This window comes from Kogia breviceps, chromosome 5, assembly GCF_026419965.1.
Source record: "Kogia breviceps isolate mKogBre1 chromosome 5, mKogBre1 haplotype 1, whole genome shotgun sequence".
NCBI lineage: Eukaryota > Metazoa > Chordata > Mammalia > Artiodactyla > Physeteridae > Kogia > Kogia breviceps.
In genome coordinates, this window is record NC_081314.1 from 97,318,175 (window position 1) to 97,336,856 (window position 18,682).

Genomic DNA, 18,682 nt, shown 5'->3' on the forward strand with positions numbered 1-18,682 from the left:
CTGCTCTTAAGTGAGAGAACCATATGCTTTGAACTTCCTGATTGATCAGGAATTATGAGAAGACATCTGGTGTTAGGTAGGTTTCTTTGTGGGAGAACTCTAGCTGGGCTCTTGCTGCAGCAAAGACCTCCATGAGGAAAATACTAACTGTATTTTTTCCTTCAGCACCATAAATGACTGGTAACAGTCAGTCTTTGTGCATCCATAGCTGAATAAATAACATGAAGTTCAAGTCCTGAAGTCAACACATGGAACTCTGAAAAAGTTAGGCAAAGTTACCAAGTACATAAACGCATAACAGCAAAGGTAGTGTGAGGTGGAGATCAAAGCTAAATTTGATACCAGTTGCTGTTATCTCCTAAACTATTGCACAGAAAGCACTCTGCCACAAATCATTTAAGGCTTTTAAAAAGCCTGTAAGGTTGGAAAAGCAGGTATTTTACCCCTATTTTATAGATGAAGAAATTGAGGCTCAGAGAGGTTAGATGACTGACTAGTGCTGGAGCCAAGGCATGAGTATATATCTGCATGTGTCTCTTCTCAGGCTCTTTCCCGAACACCAGGCTGCTTCACTACAGCAGAACCAGAGGAGGGACGAACAGTGAAAAAAAGTCCTGGTGAAAAACACAGCTGTGATGAAACAATAATAAAGCTACATATAGTTTTCTTTTTGCATTAAATTTGGTGGTATAAAACTTGCAATTCTCTCTGAAGGCCTGTTTTGAAAACCCACTGTCTGTCTGCTGTTGTTTATGACCATGGTAATTTGGTTTCTTCAAAAAACAGACTCCAAGACATGATTTTGAATTCAGGTGGTTTATTTAAGAGGGAAGTACAGTGAGGAGGTACAGAGTGAGCAGAGAAGGGAAGAGTACCAATAAAGAGAGCATTAAGGAATGGGATTACTCACTGTGCCACTGTGGATAGGGAAGCTCCAGAGAAATGAGGAAATATGGACAGGGTACCAACAGCATCTGCTAAAATGACCTGGGAGGAAATTGACATTAAAGAGTGTTTTGATAACTGCACAACAGACTGAGCACAGTAGTGAGGCAAAGAAGATGATTTTTCCCCTTGCCTAAATATTGGTCATTGGAATACATACGCATATTTTGTGTGTGTGTGTGCGCGTGCGTGCATGTATGTGTATATACACACACACACACACACACACACACACACACACACACACACATCTGGAAGTGATTGCCCCTGAAAGTCGGTTGTTTTAATTTTTCTTTCTTCTCTATTCATTTACCATATTGCCTGCATTGCTTACAATGATAATGTGCTATTTTTATACTTAGGGAAACAATTCTTCAATCAAAATTAGTAATACATTTCATATGTATAAACATCATCTAACATTTAGATCATCTAACAACGTCTCTGAACATTTTACTTTCCAGGAAATTACTAAAACCTCTCTTGAATTTACATATATTTTTATCCTGCATCTTTTATTTGAGTAACGTCATTCGATCAAGTTCTACTGCTGTAATTTGTCAAATATGTCCATTATCTTTGCCCTGCCTTATTCTTATGAACTTAACCTTTACTTTTCCAGGCCAAAAAAAAAAATGTATTATTCAGTATTTCTCCTGTAGAAGCTTGTTTTCTTTGTTCTTGGACTTTTTTAGAAACCATTAAATCATTTTTTGCAGATTTGTAATCACAGGTAAGTATGGAGTTACAAGTACGGGCTCACTAAACCTTCATAAAATAATTGTGTTTTGTTTGTGTTCACTTGTTTACCATTTTCCCTCAATATATAAATGAACTACCACAATCTAATTTATTATTATCTCTTCCACCAACCACAAATTGTCTTAACTTATCAATTCCATATTTAAATAAAATGGTCAAAGGCAGTGTAGTATGATGTCAAGTGCAATGAACTCAATCAGGAACTCAATTTCCAGTGAAAGCTGCATTAACTCATATAAATGGATCAGTAGATATGTAATAGCTTACCTCTTAGGGTAATGCTGTACAATGCACTCACCTAGTGTTTTCCTAAGTGCTTTTAACTTCAAGGACATGTAGGAGACAAAGCAGAATTTTTCATAAATTATGTCGTTTACATAGCATGGTCACATGAACTTGTAAAATGTTTAGAACTCATGAAGTATATAAGTGCAACCATATTAGACAGGCCATAGCATAGGCGCTAACCACACCCTCAGATTCATTCTGGTAAAACAACTGCAGACCATTCTTCACACAATGGTCTCTGTGTCTTATACCATGGAATACAGTCACCATGGTCTCAACTAAATGGAGTTGAGAACAGTGCCTGACTACAGGCAGCTATTTTTAGGTGCCAGTGCAAGTCCTATCAAGATAATGATTAATTGATAAAAACATTTCTTCTCTTACAGTTTTGTAAATTACACACACACTTGCACACATACATGCACACACACAGAAGCTTACAGGTATCATAGAAACTGAAAAATACTCAAGACAGAGAGGGTATGCAGATGCCACAAGGCAATAAAAGCCATGATTAAACAGAAGCAACAAGATGGAAGGAAAATAGATACAAATGCAGAGAGAAGCAGAGACAGAGAAAAGTTAAGTGTCCAGAATCACAAGATTCTACAGAGACTGTTGGACTACTACAGCTGTTATCGTGTCCAGAATAAGACTCCACTTTTCTCTGGAACCGGATACTTAAGTGCTGAGATAAGAAGTGTCCCTGAGTAATTGATAAACCAACTAATTACCTTAGGAAGCAGCTGTTCCTTGAAATCCAAGAGCATTTAATTAATTTAACCATAGTGTTATACAACTAATAAGCATAATAGAGAGTCAGAAAATAAGCCACATAAGTTCCCTAATATGGATGAAGAAACACATGAGTATATCTGATTTCATTTTATTTAAAATAAATACATCCCTATGCTAAAATTCAATAAAAGTCCATATTTAATACTGATACTTAAATGTAAGACTGTACTTACTTGTAGACTTGAGTTGGAACTGTGGGGACTTACAGTTTGACCCTGATTAAATTCTTTTAACATCAGAACAAATATGTACAAAAGAAGGTGTGCTTCTATTTGTAGAACTACAATTTAAAAATATGAATTTTGTTCTAAAAGTTCACAAAATCAAATTGTCCCTAGTTAGATACAAAGGTATGTTCCTAAACTTTTGTTTCATTTTTTAATAAAAGTTCTTTTCTCGGTATACATGTGAAGCTCTGTGCTACGTTTTTTGTGCATGTGTTTTGATTTCTGTTTGCATGCCTCTTGAGATTTTGTCTCTTTGGGTTTTTTTTTGTTGTTGTTGCTGTTGTTTTTTTATTTTTTATTTTTTGGTACACGGGCCTCTCACTGTTGTGGCCTCTCCCGTTGCAGAGCAAGGCTCCGGACGCGCAGACTCAGCAGCCATGGCTCATGGGCCCAGCCGCCCCGCGGCATGTGGGATCCTCCTGGACCGGGGCACAAACCCGTGTCCCCTGTGTCAGCAGGTGGACTCTCAACCACTGCGCCACCAGGGAAGCCCTGTCTCTTTCTATCTTTACAATTCTTTTCATTCTCATTATTGCCAAATCACATTCTAACTATGTATGTCAATCTCTGGTTTAACATATTTTTAAAAAATTTTCTCGTCTTTCTTTTTCTATCTTTATCTCTGACGGCCTTTTTTTTTAACAGGTAAAACACAGAATCGGAGAGAGATACTAAACAGAATGTTACATTTCATTCTTAACTTTGAAATTCACTTAGTAAAAAGTAATAGCATTGATATTGACTTATATTGAGAGAGAAGTTTAGAACTCAGTTTCACATGTACAGAATGATGATCATTCATATTCAACTTGAGGACTTAAAGCAAAGGGTAACAGAAGACTTCATATAACAATTATTGCTTTTGAAATATAATAAGCAGGAGAATGTAATGATGGTCTTTTTTATCTTCAGAACATCTTTAATACTGTAGAAATATTTATGTTTCCTTTTTCACCTCAGAAATGTTACAAAATACAGGATATCACTGTCAAAATTAGGAAATAAGGTCACTGAGAAAAGGAGTGGATGAGCGAGGAATAAAATCGCATAACACCTCATATCTCTTTGCTTCCTTTCTTCCTTCCTTTATGCCTACTAATACATTTTTTTTTTCTTAATCTCCAGGAGAACCACTGGTTTTGCTTCAAGAAAAATGAATCCAGATTGAGAGATGATTTCTCTAATTTACCTCTTTATTATGCTTTAACAAAAAGTAACATTTTTCTTTGTGTAACAGGAATTAATTGATACAATGATAACAATACTTTTTATATATTTATTTGGAAAATGTCACTTGGTTGACTTCTATTAAGTGTTGCTTTTAATTCTGACTCATAATCATTTATGAAAGAAGCTGTTATCTAATCCTCATTCTAACAGAGTCATCTCTGACTTTTTCAGTTCACAAGTTAGAGATTAAGTTGTTCTCACCAATCCGGGGGATCTGCCTCACCGGTGTCCAAAGGAGTGTGAACTACAATACAATGTCTTCTCAAAAGGAGAAGGTTTGTTTTTGTTTTTGTTTTTAGTAAATTAAGGCAATTTTGTTTTAGTAAATTAAGGCAAATTAAAGTGCGATTAATTTTTGCCACTTCAACTACAATTTATACATTTTCTTAAATCACTGGCTGGATATTCTAAGCTAATATGAACATCTTTACATTAGATTATTAAATTTAGGCCAATCCACTTGACATGTCCTCCTTTACCATTCACTCAAGTCAGAGTTCATGAATTGATAACATTTGTAGCATTTGATAGCAAATGTAAAAAAAAGGCAGACTGGTCATAAACTTTATTTTAAATCAAAGTAGATATTTTCATGTCCTTGGACAAAAATAAGCCACACATGCTCTTACAAGAACTTTGTAGAGCTGAGTCAAATTCTTGTAAATTTTTTTCTTTAACCAGCTTAGTTTGGATAAGCAAGCACTATGTTTCCAAAGATTGATTTTTTATTTTTATTTATTTATTGTTTGCTTGTTATGATTTTACACAACTATTTATAGAACAATTTGGAGCCATCAAATCAAAACCGGAGGTGAAGATTCAGATGACTTTAATTTCCCTCTGATTCCCAACTGAAACATGATGTTTTGAGGAAGCAGCCAAGAAAGGCACGTGTTCTTTTGAGTAGCTGACTTGGAAACTGATCTTAAGAATTGACTAAGAATTTGGTAAAAGAGAAAAGAAAGTAGGACATGTATAATCCTAAGAGATGCAATTCTCATTTTCCTTCCTTCTCTATGACCATTTTTTTTAAGTATCTCTTTGAAATGGACAATCCTTGTGAATAATTCATCCATATCACCTGAATCTATAGTCAGGTGTACACATTAATCTGCCATTTTGAAATACTCAAGGAACAAACTGTTAAGCAGCATAGCATTGTCAAAGGTTGATTCTTTCAACAACATTTAAATTGTTATTTAGCACATACTTTGTGCTACTTACTCTCAAAAGACACTGGGGAGGTGATGGTGTCTTAGTAGTCTATTTAAGCTGCTTATGACAAAATACCATAGACTTGGTGGCTTATAAACAACAGAAATTTATTTCTCACAGTCTTGAAAGCTGGAAAGTCTAAGATAATGGTGCTGGAGGATTCAGTGTCTGGTGAAGACCCTCTTCTGAGTTGTAGACTGCTGAATTCTCTCTGTTCCCTCTCTGTGAAAGGGTGATCTAGCTCTCTGGAGCCTTTGTAAAAGGGCATTCATTTCATTCATGAAGATTCTACCCTCATGACCTAATCACCTCCCAAAGGCTTCAGTTCCTAACACTATCACATTGGGCAACAGAATTTCAACATACAAATTTTCAACATATACACACATTCAGACTATAGCAAATGGCAAGTAAAAACAGAGAGTGTTCCTCTGTTATAGATTTTACAGTGTAGAGGGGATGACAAACATGTAAAATAATAACACAAATAAATGTAAAAATTCAAATAGGACAAGTGAAACAAAGGAGGGGTATATGGTATTATGCATTTCTATAAAAGAGGAATTTGACCTTTTTAGAAAGATCAAGGAACACTTCCATGAAGAAAAGGTTATTGTGCTGAAGAAACTGAAAAAGGAAAAGAGTCAACTAGATAAAGAAAGAAGATAGATTCTTGCCACACTGAAGGAAAAGAATATCCTGTGGTGACAGAGAGCAAGATAAAGAAAAGGTACAGAAAGTCCCACATGCCTGGAGAACAAAGATAGAGGAAGAGTGTGATGTGAGATAAGACCAGAGAAGTAGACAGATCAGCACCATGCAGGGCCTGGTAAGCTGTGAGGACAAGTTTTGTCTTTATCCTAAGAGCAATAGAAAGCTCTGCTGCTTCAGAGATGTGACATGATTAAATGTGCTTTAAAAAAAAAAAAAATCACTCTGGTAAAATCTTCAATAGTTAATTAAAGAGTATCTAGAGTACTAAAAGGTATACTAATTTAAAGGTGATTGTAATTGAGCAAGGAATTTATTATGGTAGATTAAATGACTGGTGGTGGTGGAGATGGAGAGAATATGTTAAGGAGGTGATATTTCATGTAACTTGGCAGTAGGTTGAATGAGAAATCTAAAGGAGAGGGACCTGTCAGGACTGTCAGACTGACTCCTGGTCTCCAGGCTTCTGTAACAGGGTGGATGATGAAGCCAGTCACTGAGGTTAGGAACACTAAAAGAGGACCAGGGATGAAGAGATGATAAGTTCAGTTGGGGACATATTGAGTTTGAGATGTCTTAAAGAGACTCAAGAGGTCTCAATAGGCATTAGATATATGAATCTAGAGTTTAGAGGAGCATTTTTTAATAGAAATATAAATGTGTAAGTTATCTGGATAAAGATGTTCACTGAGTTTATAGTTGTGAGAGAAACTTACTCAGGGAATGAGAAGAGGAACAAGGATAGGCTTAGAAGGTAAGCATACCTTCAAAACTTACCATAGATTCTAAGATGGTGAGAACTTGGGCACATCATTTCTTTCTTTCTTTTTTAGTTCTATTCTTTTACTTACATAAAATGAGTATCCTCCTAGGGTTGTTGTTAGATTAATTAAGTCAACATGTGAAGTAGCTTCCATGTGGCTTGCAAATAGAAGTTTAGTAAATTGTAGAATGGGGATGCTGATGAAACCAATTGGTGGTGGTAGTGGTGACTTTATTTCCACTGATTAGATAATTATACATAAAAGCAACAAGAACTTTGGTTAAAGTGCTAGTCCTGTGAATTAAAATCTTTCTGAAAACTTTTTAGACAGTTCATCAAATGTTTTTAAACAAAGAAAACTGAAAATCATTTAACCTTTCACTGGTGACTTGGGATCACCATTTGAACATTATTTCTTTTTAATGAGCTCTCATATTTTCAAAGGTAAAATATTTAAGCTCTATTACTAATTAGAGCCAAATTTCTATACTGATTGACATATCTTAGCTGCTGGTTATAGTTTTCTGTCATGACCACCCCTAAGACTTTTCTTTTATCCTGCTTAAAATCAGGTAACCAAGTTTATTAGAATTGTGACTAAAATGAATATAGGTAAAGTACAACTTAATGGCCTCTGGAAAAGTACATGGATTTTATGAGATTTATTGGGATAGATAAGGAATCATAATTTATTCCTGATTGTTTGCTATCTTTCAGATGGTTGAGATTGCCAGATGGTGTATACGTGAGTAGGCCTGTATGTTAATTCACATATATATGTTGAATAATTTTTCTTAATTACAAATTCTTTTTACATGAAATTGTATGTAGATATATATATTATATATTTAGTTTAATTCATTTCTTTGATAAAATTTTCACATCTGTAAGAGAAAACTATCTTCATATATTATCTCTGTTACAAACTCAAGAGGACATGAGACATCTAATAGAAAAACACACAGTATGTCTATACCTACTTTTCTCAACAAAGTAAAATAAAAATGCAATCAGAGATGAAAAATGTGGAGTATGGAAGACTATCTTATCTAATATTAAAAGCACTTTTATCATATAATTCCATTTATGAAATGTTAAGGTTATGGGTGGCGGAGGAAAGTAAGTATGTGTGTTTTAATAGTGCAGAAAGAGAAGTAAAAAATAATTCACCAAAATACCAGTGGTAGTTAACCCAGGGTTGTAGAATTTCAGATTCTCTATTAGTTATAATACTTTCATACTTATTCACTTTAAGATGGGCATGTGTTATTTATATCATCAGAAAAATTGGATGACAAAGCAAAATTATAGAAAGAACTGTAAACTTATAAAGTTTTTAGTGAGCAAGAGTTGATATTTAGAAGTTAATAATAAAATACTCTTTATTTTTTATGATTTAAATAATTTCACTCATTTTATGTATTTACCTTTTATTAAGTATTTTTTCAAAGTAAAACACATGCAAGTTTTTAAATGAAATAGTTTGGAAGGAAAATAAAAAGCATTCCATTGCTTCATCCTCATGGCAAGAAGTAACTACTGGGGGGTGGAATCAAGATGGCATACTAGGAGGACGCAGAATTCACGTCTCCTTACAACTAGGGCACCTACCAGGTACCGGTGGGGGACCACGGACACCTAAGGGAATGGGAGGAAACCCCAGAGACTGAGTAGGATGTGGGGTGTGGGAGGAGTGAAGGAAGAGGAGAAGTGGAGGGGGGACAGGATTGGCGCCCCTGAGGGGTGGCTGAGGGAGGGAAAGGGATCCCACACCCAAAGGGGAAATTGGGGAACCATTGGAAATGCAGAGGATCAAAAGGGAGCATGGCCAGGTTTCCCCTGCCCACTTGGGCCCCCAGGAACCTGCTGAGATCCCAGGCCTGATCCTCGGCCCACCAAGGCCCCCTCCAGCAGCACGGGTCCTGAGGGAGTGGAAGAGAGATAAGGGGGAGCAAAAGTAAAGGCCAGACCTCTGGGACTGGCACTCCTGAGAGGTGGCTGGGGGAGGGGAGGAGTTCCTACACCCCAGCAGGATCCACCCACAGTTAGGGGTCCAGCAGTGATGGGGGAGACCCTGGGGGAGATGCTGGGGGGGGAGCGGAGGAAAGGAAGGGAACACGGCCAGTACTTTCCCTGTCCACTTAGACACCAGGTGTCTCTTGGGCTCCCAGGCCTAACCCTCTGCCCTTGGAGTCTCCCTCCTAAAGTGCAGAGACCAAGCCCAGCCCCTACACCCCCACCCAGGGTCCTACCTCTATACTTGGACACCTCTTCCAACGGGGTGGGCCTAAACTCCACACCCTCATGTAGGGCCCTACCTCCAAACTCCAGGACTCCACACTCCAGAGGCATTCCTTTCGACCTGCTGCCTCTCCTCTTCCCCACAGGTCCTAAGCAGAGACCCCACCCCATGCTTGAACCTTGCCCCACCTAGGCCCTGCCCCAAGGGCCTTATCTGGCTATGTGGGTCCTGAGCCTAAGCCCCACACTCAAACGTCACCCCCCACCCACATAGGTCCTGCCACAACCTAAACCCCACCCCTGCTTAAGTTCCACCCCTGCCTAAACTCTGCCTCCATAGCCAAGGCTTTCTTTTTTAAAAAAAAATTTTTCTCTTTTAGATTGGGGTTCTGTTTTACCTTGTTGGTACACTGTTGTTGATTCTTTTATATTTTTAATTTTCCTATTCTTTTATGTTTCTAATTTTATTTTATTCTTTATACTTCATTATTTTTCTCTCCTTTTGGCTTGTTTCCCCCCACCACCACTTTTTTTTTCTTTTTTCTGTTGTGCTTTTATTTTACCTTGTTGGAGTTGTTTCAGTTATAGTTTTACTTTTCCTAATATATCTTTATCTTTCTAATTTTATTTTGTTTTTTATTCTTTGATATTGTACTGCTCCTTTTTGCTTTCTTTCTTTCTTTCTTTCTTCTCTTTTAATTTTATTTTTTTACCCCACCACAAAGCTTGCAGTATCTCTGTTCCCAGGCTAGAAGTTGGGCCCAAGCTCCTGTGGTGTGAGCTCTGTGTCCAAACTACTGGACCAACAGAGAACCTCAGACCTCAGGGAATATTAATCAGAGGGAGGCTTCCTAGAGGTCCTCATCTCAGCACCAAGACCTGGCTCTATCCAACTGCCTGCAAACTCCAGTGTTGAACGTCTCAGGCCAAAAAACCAGTAAGACAGGAACATAGCACCACCCATCAAAAAAAAAAAAGAAAGAAAGAAACGACAAAAAAATGTTACAGACAAAGGAGCAAGGTAAAAACCTACAAGAAAAAATAAATGAAGATGAAATAGGCAACCTACCTGAAAAAGAATTCAGAGTAATAATACTAAAGGTGATCCAAATTCTAGGAAACAGAATGGAGAAAATACAAGAAACATTTAACAAGGATCTAGAAGAACTAAAGAGCAAACAAACAGTGATGAACAACGTAATTACGGAAATTAAAAATACTGTAAAAGGAATCAATAGTAGAATAACTGAGGCCGAAGAACAGATAAGTGAGCTGGAAGATTAAATGGTGGAAATAACTGCCAGAAGTAGAAAAAAGAAAAGAGAATGAAAAGAATTGAGGACAGTCTAAGAGACCTCTGGGACAACATTAAATGCACCAACATTCGAATGCTAGGGGTCCCAGAAGAAGAAGAGAAAAAGAAAGGGTCTGAGAAAATATTTGAAGAGATTATAGTTGAAAACTTCCCTAATGTGGGAAAGGAAATAATCAAGTACAGGAAGCATAGAGAGTCCCATACAGGATAAACACAAAGAAAAACACTCTCAAACACATATTGATCAAACTATCAAAAGTTAAATACAAAGAAAATTATTAAAAGCAGCAAGGGAAAAGCAAGAAGTAACATACAAGGGAATCCCCATAAGGTTAACAGCTGATCTTTCAGCAAAAACTCTGCAAGCCCAAAGGGAGTGGCAGGACATATTTAAAGTGATGAAAGGAGAAAAACCTACAACCAAGATTACTCTGCCCAGCAAGGATATCATTCAGATTCGATGGAGAAATTAACAACTTTTACAGCTAAACAAAAGAGAATTCAGCACCACCAAACCAGCAATTACTAAAGGAACTTCCCTAGGCAGGAAACACAAGAGAAGGAAGAGAGATACAATAACAAACCCAAAACAATTAAGGAAATGGTAATAGGAACATACATATCAATAATTACGTTAAATGTAAATGTATTAAATGCTCCAACCAAAAGACATAGACTGGCTGAATGGATACAAAGACAAGAACTGTATATATGCTGTCTACAAGAGACCCACATCAGACCTAGGGACACATACAGACTAGAAGTGAGGGGATGGAAAAAGATATTCCATGCAAATGGAAATCCAAAGAAAGCTGGAGTAGCAATTCTCATATCAGACAAAATAGACTTTAAATAAAGACTATTACAGGAGACAAAGAAGGGCACTACAAAATGATCAAGGGACCAATCCAAGAAGAAGATATAAAAATTGTAACTTTTATGCCCCGAACATAGGAGCACCTCAGTACGTAAGGCAAATGGTAACAGCCATAAAACGGGAAATCAACAGTAACACAATAACACCAGGGGACCTTAACACCCCACTTTCACCAATGGACAGATCATCCAAAATGAAAATAAATAAGGAAACTCAAGCTTTAAATGACACATTAAACAAGATGGACTTAATTGATATTTGTAGCACATTCCATCCAAAAACAACAGAATACACTTTCTTCTCAAGTGCTCACAGAACATTTTCCAGGATAGATCATATCTTCGGTCACAAATCAAACCTTGGAAAAGTTAAGACAATTGAAATTGTATCAAGTATCTTTTTTTTTTTTTTTTGGCAGTATGCAGGCCTCTCACTGTTGTGGCCTCTCCCATTGCGGAGCACAGGCTCCGGACGTGCAGGCTCAGCAGCCATGGCTCATGGGCCTAGCCACTCCGCAACATGTGGGATCTTCCCGGTCCAGGGCATGAACCCGTGTCTGCTATATCATCAGGCAGACTCTCAACCACTGCACCACCAGGGAAGCCCTCAAGTATCTTTTGCAACCAGAACGCTATGAGACTAGATATCAATTACAGGAAAAAAAACTGTAAAAAATACAAACACATGGAGGCTAAATAATACACTACTAAATAACCAAGAGATCACTGAAGAAATCAAAGATGAAATTAAAAAATACCTAGAAACAAATGACAATGAGAACACGACAACCCAAAATCTATGGGATGCAGCAAAAGCAGTTCTAAGAGTGAAGTTTATAGTAATACAATCCCACCTCAAGAAACAAGAAAAATCTCAAATAAAAAACCTAACCTTTTACCTAAAGCAATTAGAGAAAGAAGAACAAAAAAAACCCAAAGTTAGCAGAAGGAAAGAAATCATAAAAATCAGATCAGAAATAAATGAAAAAGAAATGAAGGAAACAATAGCAAAAATCAATAAAACTAAAAGCTGGTTCTTTGAGAAAATAAACAAAATTGATAAACCATTAGCCAGACTCATCAAGAAAAAAAGGGAGAAGACTCAAATCGACAGAATTAGAAATGAAAAAGGAGAAGTAACAACTGACACTGCAGAAATACAAAGGATCATGAGTTTACTACAAGCAACTATATGCCAATAAAATGGACGACCTGTAAGAAATGGACAAATTCTTAGCAAAGTAGAAACTGCCAAGACTTAACCAGGAAGAAATAGAAAATATAAACCAATCACAAGCATTGAAATTGAAACTGTGATTAAAAATCTTCCCACAAACAAAAGCCAGGACCAGATGGCTCACAAGCGATTTCTATCAAACATTTAGAGAAGAGCTAACACCTATCCTTCTCAAACTCTTCCAAAATATAGCAAAGGGAGTAACCCTCCCAAACTCATTCTACGAGGCCACCATCACCCTGATTGCAAAAACAGACAAAAATGTCACAAAAAAAGAAAGCCACAGGCCAGTATCACTGATGAATATAGATGCAAAAATTCTCAACCAAATACTAGCAAACAGAATCCAACAGCACATTAAAAGGATCATACACTGTGATCAAGTGAGGTTTATCCCAGGAATGCAAGGATTCTTCAATATATGCAAGTCAATCAATGTGATACACCATATTAACAAATTGAAGGATAAAAACCATATGATAATCCCAATAGATTCAGAAAAAGCTTTTGACAAAATTCAACAGCCATTTATGATAAAAACTCTGCAGAAAGTAGGCATAGCTGGAACTTACCTCAACATAATAAAGGCCATATATGATAGACCCACAGCCAACACCATTCTCAATGGTGAAAACCTTAAACCATTTCTTCTAAGATCAGGAACAAGACAAGGTTGCCCACTCTTACCACTATTATTCAACATAGTTTTGGAAGTTTTAGCCACTGTAATCATTGAAGCAAAAGAAATAAAAGGAATCCAAATAAGAAGGTAAACTGTCACTGTTTGCAGATGACATGATGCTATACATAGGAAATCCTAAAGATGCTACCAGAAAACTGCTAGAGGTAATCAATGAATTTGGTAGAGTAGTAGGATACAAAATTAATGCAGACAAATCTCTTGCATTCCTATACACTAATGATGAAGAATGTGAAAGAGAAATTAAGGAAACACTCCCATTGACCATTGCAACAAAAAGAATAAAATACCTAGGAATAAACTTACCTAAGGAGACAAAAGACCTGTATGCAGAAAACTATAAGACACTGATGAAACAAATTAAAGATGATACAAACAGATGGAGAGATATACCATGTTCTTAGGTTGGAAGAATCAACATTGTGAAAATGACTGTACTACCCAAAGCAATCTACAGATTCAGTGCAATCCCTATCAAACTACCAATGGCATTTTTCACAGAACTAGAACAAAAAATTTCACAATTTGTATGGAAACACAAAAAACCCTGAACAGCTAAAGTAATCTTGAGAAAGAAAAATGGAGCTGGAGGAACTCCCAGACTTCAGATTATACCACAAAGCTACAGTAATCAAGATAGTATGGTACTGGCACAAAAACAGAAATATAGATCAATGGAACAGGATAGAAAGCCCAGAGATAAACCCACACACATATGGTCAACTTATCTTTTATAAAGGAGGCAAGAGTGTACAATGGAGAAAGTACTGCCTCTTCAATAAGTGGTGCTGGGAAAACTGGACAGCTACATGTAAAAGAATGAAATTAGAGCACTTCCTAACATCAGACACAAAAATACACTCAAAATGGATTAAAGACCTAAATGTATGGCCAGACACTATAAAACTCTTAGAGGAAAACATAGGCAGAACACTCTGACATAAATCACAGCAAGATCCTTTTTGACCCACCTCCTAGAGAAATGGACATAAAAACAAAAATAAACAATCTGGACCTAATGAAATGTAAAGGTTTTGCATAGTAAAGGAAACCATAAGTGAGATGAAAAGACAACCCTCAGAATGGGAGAAAATATTTGCAAATGAAGCAACTGACAAAGAATTCATCTCCATAATATATAAGCAGCTCATGGAGCTCAATAACAACAACAAAAAAAAACCCAATCCAAAAATGGGCAGAAGACCTAGATAGACATTTCTCCAAACAAGATATACAGATTGCCAGCAAACACATGGAAAGATGCTCAACATCACTAATCATTAGAGAAATGCAAATCATAACTGCAATGAGGTATCACCTCACACCGGTCAGAATGGCCATTATCAAAAAATCTACAAAGAGTAAAAGTTGGAGAGGGTGTGGAGAAAAGGGAACCCTCCTACACTGTTGGTGGGAATGTAAATTGGTACAGCCACTATGGAGAACAATGTGGAGGTTCCTTAAAAAACTATAAATAAAACTACCATATGACCCAGCAATCCCACTACTGGGCATATACCCTGAGAAAACCATAGTTCAAAAAGACACATGCACCCCATTGTTCACTTCAGCACTAATTACAATGGCCAGGACATGGAAGCAACCTAAATGTCTATCAACAGAGGAATGGTTTAAGAAGATATGGTACATACATCCAATGGAATGTTACTCAGTCGTAAAAAGGAACAAAATTGGGTCATTTGTAGAGACATGGATGGACCTAGAGACTGTCATACAGAATGAAGTAAGTCATAAAGAGAAAAACATATTGTATGTTAATGCATATATGTGGAATCTAGAAAAATGGTTTATGTGATCTTATTTTCAAAACAGAAATAGAGACACAGAAGTAGAGAACTAACATATGGATACCAAGGTGGAAAGGGGAGGAGGTGGGCTTAATTGGGAGATTGGGATTGACATATATACACTATTGATACTATGTATAAAATAGATAACTAATGAGAACCTACAGTATATCTCAGGGAGCTCTACTCAATGCTCTGTGGTAACCTAAATGGGACAGAAATCCAAAAAAGAAGGGTGATATATGTATATGTATAGCTGATTCATTTTGCTGTACAGTAGAAACTAACACAACATTGTAAAGCAACTATACTCCAATAAAAATTAATTTAAAAAATTTAAAAAATAAATACTATTGTAAATCACATCCGTTCTCTATGCTTTGTTTATAGGCTGATTCAAATACAGAAATCAATTAAAAATGCTGAAGTTGTTATAGCTATGTATTAGTTATCTGTTGCTTCATAACAAATTATCACAAACTTAGTGGCTTAAAATAATATACATTGTTATCTCACAGTTTCTGTGGGTCAGGCGTTTGTGCACAGATTAACTAGGTTCTCTGCTTCATCATCTTACATGGCTGCCATCAAGTTATTGGCCAAGACTGTGGAAGAATCTGCTTCAAGCTCACATGTTTGTTGGTAGAATTCTGTTCCTTGCATATTTTAGCACTGAGAGTCTCAGTTTCTTGCTAGGATTTGGCCAATGACTACCGTTAGTTGCTCACCATAGGGGCCTCTCCATAGAGCAGCTCACCTCATGGCAGTATGCATCATCAAAGCCAGGATGGGAGAGAGTATGTTATCAAGACACACATTGCAGTGTTCTATAATGTAATCATGGAACTAATACCCTGTTACTTTTGCCATTTGTTTATTAGTTAGAAGTAAGTCATAGTTCTTTATTCAAGGGGATAGGTTTACACAAGACCATGAGTACCAGGAGGCAAGAATAATTGTGGAGCCTCTTCAAGTTTTTCCACCACAACTTATATAATTTTTTTCTTTGCTGCGCCTACTGATTTGATTATGTCCCTTTCTTTTGTAATTTTTTCCAAAGTTTGTAATTCTTCTTTTATGTGTACTGTCTTTATTCTTCTCCCCGAAATGTGATATCCAATCAAATTTTGTGTTTTGTTTTCCAGAGATCTTCTTGGGGATCTCTACCTCCTGTTTCTATTTGGACTAGGCAATCGTTAGGTTTGTTACAACAAACTAGGGATTGTATTCACTATTTTTTTTCTGTCAGTTCTATCTTTAACTTTTGCTGCAGCACCTCGTCAATCTAGACATGTTCAGCCTATAAGTATTTATTGGGTGGCTACCACGTGGCAGGTACTGTCCTAGGCTCTTGGTATCCAGTAGTGAAAAATAAAAGTAAAGATTCCTGTACTTGTGGAACTTATATTCTATTAGAGAGAGACAGACAATATACAAAATAAATGAGAAGACTATATAGTTTGTCTGATGTCGATATGTATTTAGAAGGAAAATAAAGAAGCGGAAGAAAGATAAGAAGGCTAAGGTTTACCTATGCATGGGAAAGTGTTAAAAAGGTAACAAGTTAAATTTTAAACAGGGTGGGCAGGGAAGATCTCTCTGAGAAGAGGATATTTGAGCATGGACATGAAGGAGGTGAGAGAATGAGCTACAGGTATCTAGGAAAGCTCTCTATGCAAAGTGAATCATGATACAAAGTGTCCTTACATTGAGGTAATGGAGCTGTATACCACGTCACACTGCCATCTCAATCAAAATGATGGGATCAGAAATCATTGCCTGAACCAAAGTATCCAATAAACATCTCTGCAGGAAAACTCTGCAGAATGGAAATGTTCTATGCTAGGATGGGACTGACTCACCCAATCAGATCTTCTAAGGGAGAGTCTGACCATGGCACACACAAAGAAGGATTGAAGAGAGTACAGTGTTGGAGAAGGAACCATCAGAGGCTAAGAGGCAACAGCACTAATGATAAAGCAGGAGCAGAGCAGTGGAGAAGCAAAAAGTTGAAAAATAAGCAGAACAGGAGGCAAGCAGAGACAATAGAAATCTGAAAGTAGAAAATGCTTAACTCCCGAGTTGCTGATAGTAGAGTAGCTAGGGTAGCGTGAACAGTGTCCATGTCTCCCCAACTTCTGACAGATTTGTTCCTCTATTTCTTCTGCTTTTTACTTTAAAACTCTGTTTTCTGAGGTAACTGAAGCTGTCTATGTCTTGCAACGAAAAAACCACTAACAACAAAGCAATTCTTTCTGCTTTCCTTAATTAGCTGAATTCTTTATTTAATTATTACTTTAATTTAACTTAAAATAAAAACAAAAAATTCAAGACAGGTTTGGTGTATGTACATTTTCAGCAGCACGAAAAGCTGCTAACTTGTAAGCACCCACTTGCTTTTTCTCTCTTGGGGATGTCTAAGAGGTGTCTTCCCCCACCCCACCAAAGGTGTCCCTATATCAGAGTGAACTTTAGTGTTTTTCAGACTGATTTTTCAGGTTCTTGTCTATTCCTGTGCCTATGCTTGTGACTAAGACTGTAGATGTATGGTCCCTGTATATTTCTACTAGAGTATTAGCAAACATGTTTCCCACCCTCTTTCACATCATTACTACCTTGAATCTGAGTCCATTAGAGCAACTGTGGGAGATGAGTGTGTACTCCCACCTTGGGCAGTTGTCACTCTAACCTCTCTCTCTCTCTCTTTCTCCACTAGAACCTCAAGGCATACTGATCGTGAATTTTCTACTCTAGGAGACTAATGTATTTATAATATCTTGCAGCACAAATTAGACCAGTGAGTACATGACTGTTGCACTTTAAATAGTCGGTTACTTAAAGACAGGAGCAATTGCCGATCACTAGCTGTGAAGCAGTGCTTTACATTTGTACATTTAGATTGCTCCCTGTTCCAGTGGGATAAGTAAAATAAAATATCATTCGTCTTCCTGTTTTCTTTCTGGTAAATTTTTACCTTTCATGTTACAACAGTTGTGGAATAACTGCCCCTAATAAAATGTGCTTAAGTGTGGTAATTTAGCAGAAACATGCATGTTAGTCACAGGATTCGACTTTTAGCAGTCCACATTTTTCCTCATGAAAAGAACTAAGTAAAATTATGATAACAGAATGTAACACATGCCGCAGTTATTTTTCTAAGCTCAGCCTCTGAAGTGCAAAAAAAGTCCATGAAATTTTAAAATCATACTTAAGCAGTTTTTCACTCATTTTGGAGGAATCTCTCATCCACGGTTTCTTTTTTTTTTTTTTAATCTGGCTGATTATAAAGCAGTTTTTGCACTCATAAAGTCCTTGATCTGTTAGTATTATTAAACTCTTGCTGCTGCAACTTTACGCACTGAATTTTAGGTAATGATGAAATGACTTTCCTATTTATTAATCCAAAATCTTGAATTCTCCAGAGCATTGACTTAAATCACCATTTCCATAGTTGCAGAATTTCTATCATAGGCAGTGTCCTTGAAATTATATCAACTCACTAGGAGAGAATTACTGGTTCACAAGGGAGAAATTCTGTCAGGACCAAAGCCAAGGTCCCAAGAGGT

The 18,682-nt window shown here is 36.9% G+C and overlaps 1 protein-coding gene across 2 annotated transcripts in view; it reads left to right on the plus strand.

Annotated features, from left to right (window-relative positions):
- The window catches only part of LOC131757746 (SCAN domain-containing protein 3-like), a 721,112-nt gene extending 703,200 nt beyond the window's left edge, over positions 1-17,912 (plus strand). Inside the window, exons 2-5 of one of the 2 annotated variants that reach the window (XR_010840790.1) lie at positions 4,422-4,525; positions 6,044-6,294; positions 7,657-7,684; positions 17,833-17,912. The gene's annotated coding sequence lies outside the window, so the exon portion shown is untranslated. The remainder of the gene's footprint in view (positions 1-4,421; positions 4,526-6,043; positions 6,295-7,656; positions 7,685-17,832) is intronic. The other variant, XM_067034715.1, reaches the window with a different exon arrangement.
- Positions 17,913-18,682: the final 770 nt, after the last annotated feature.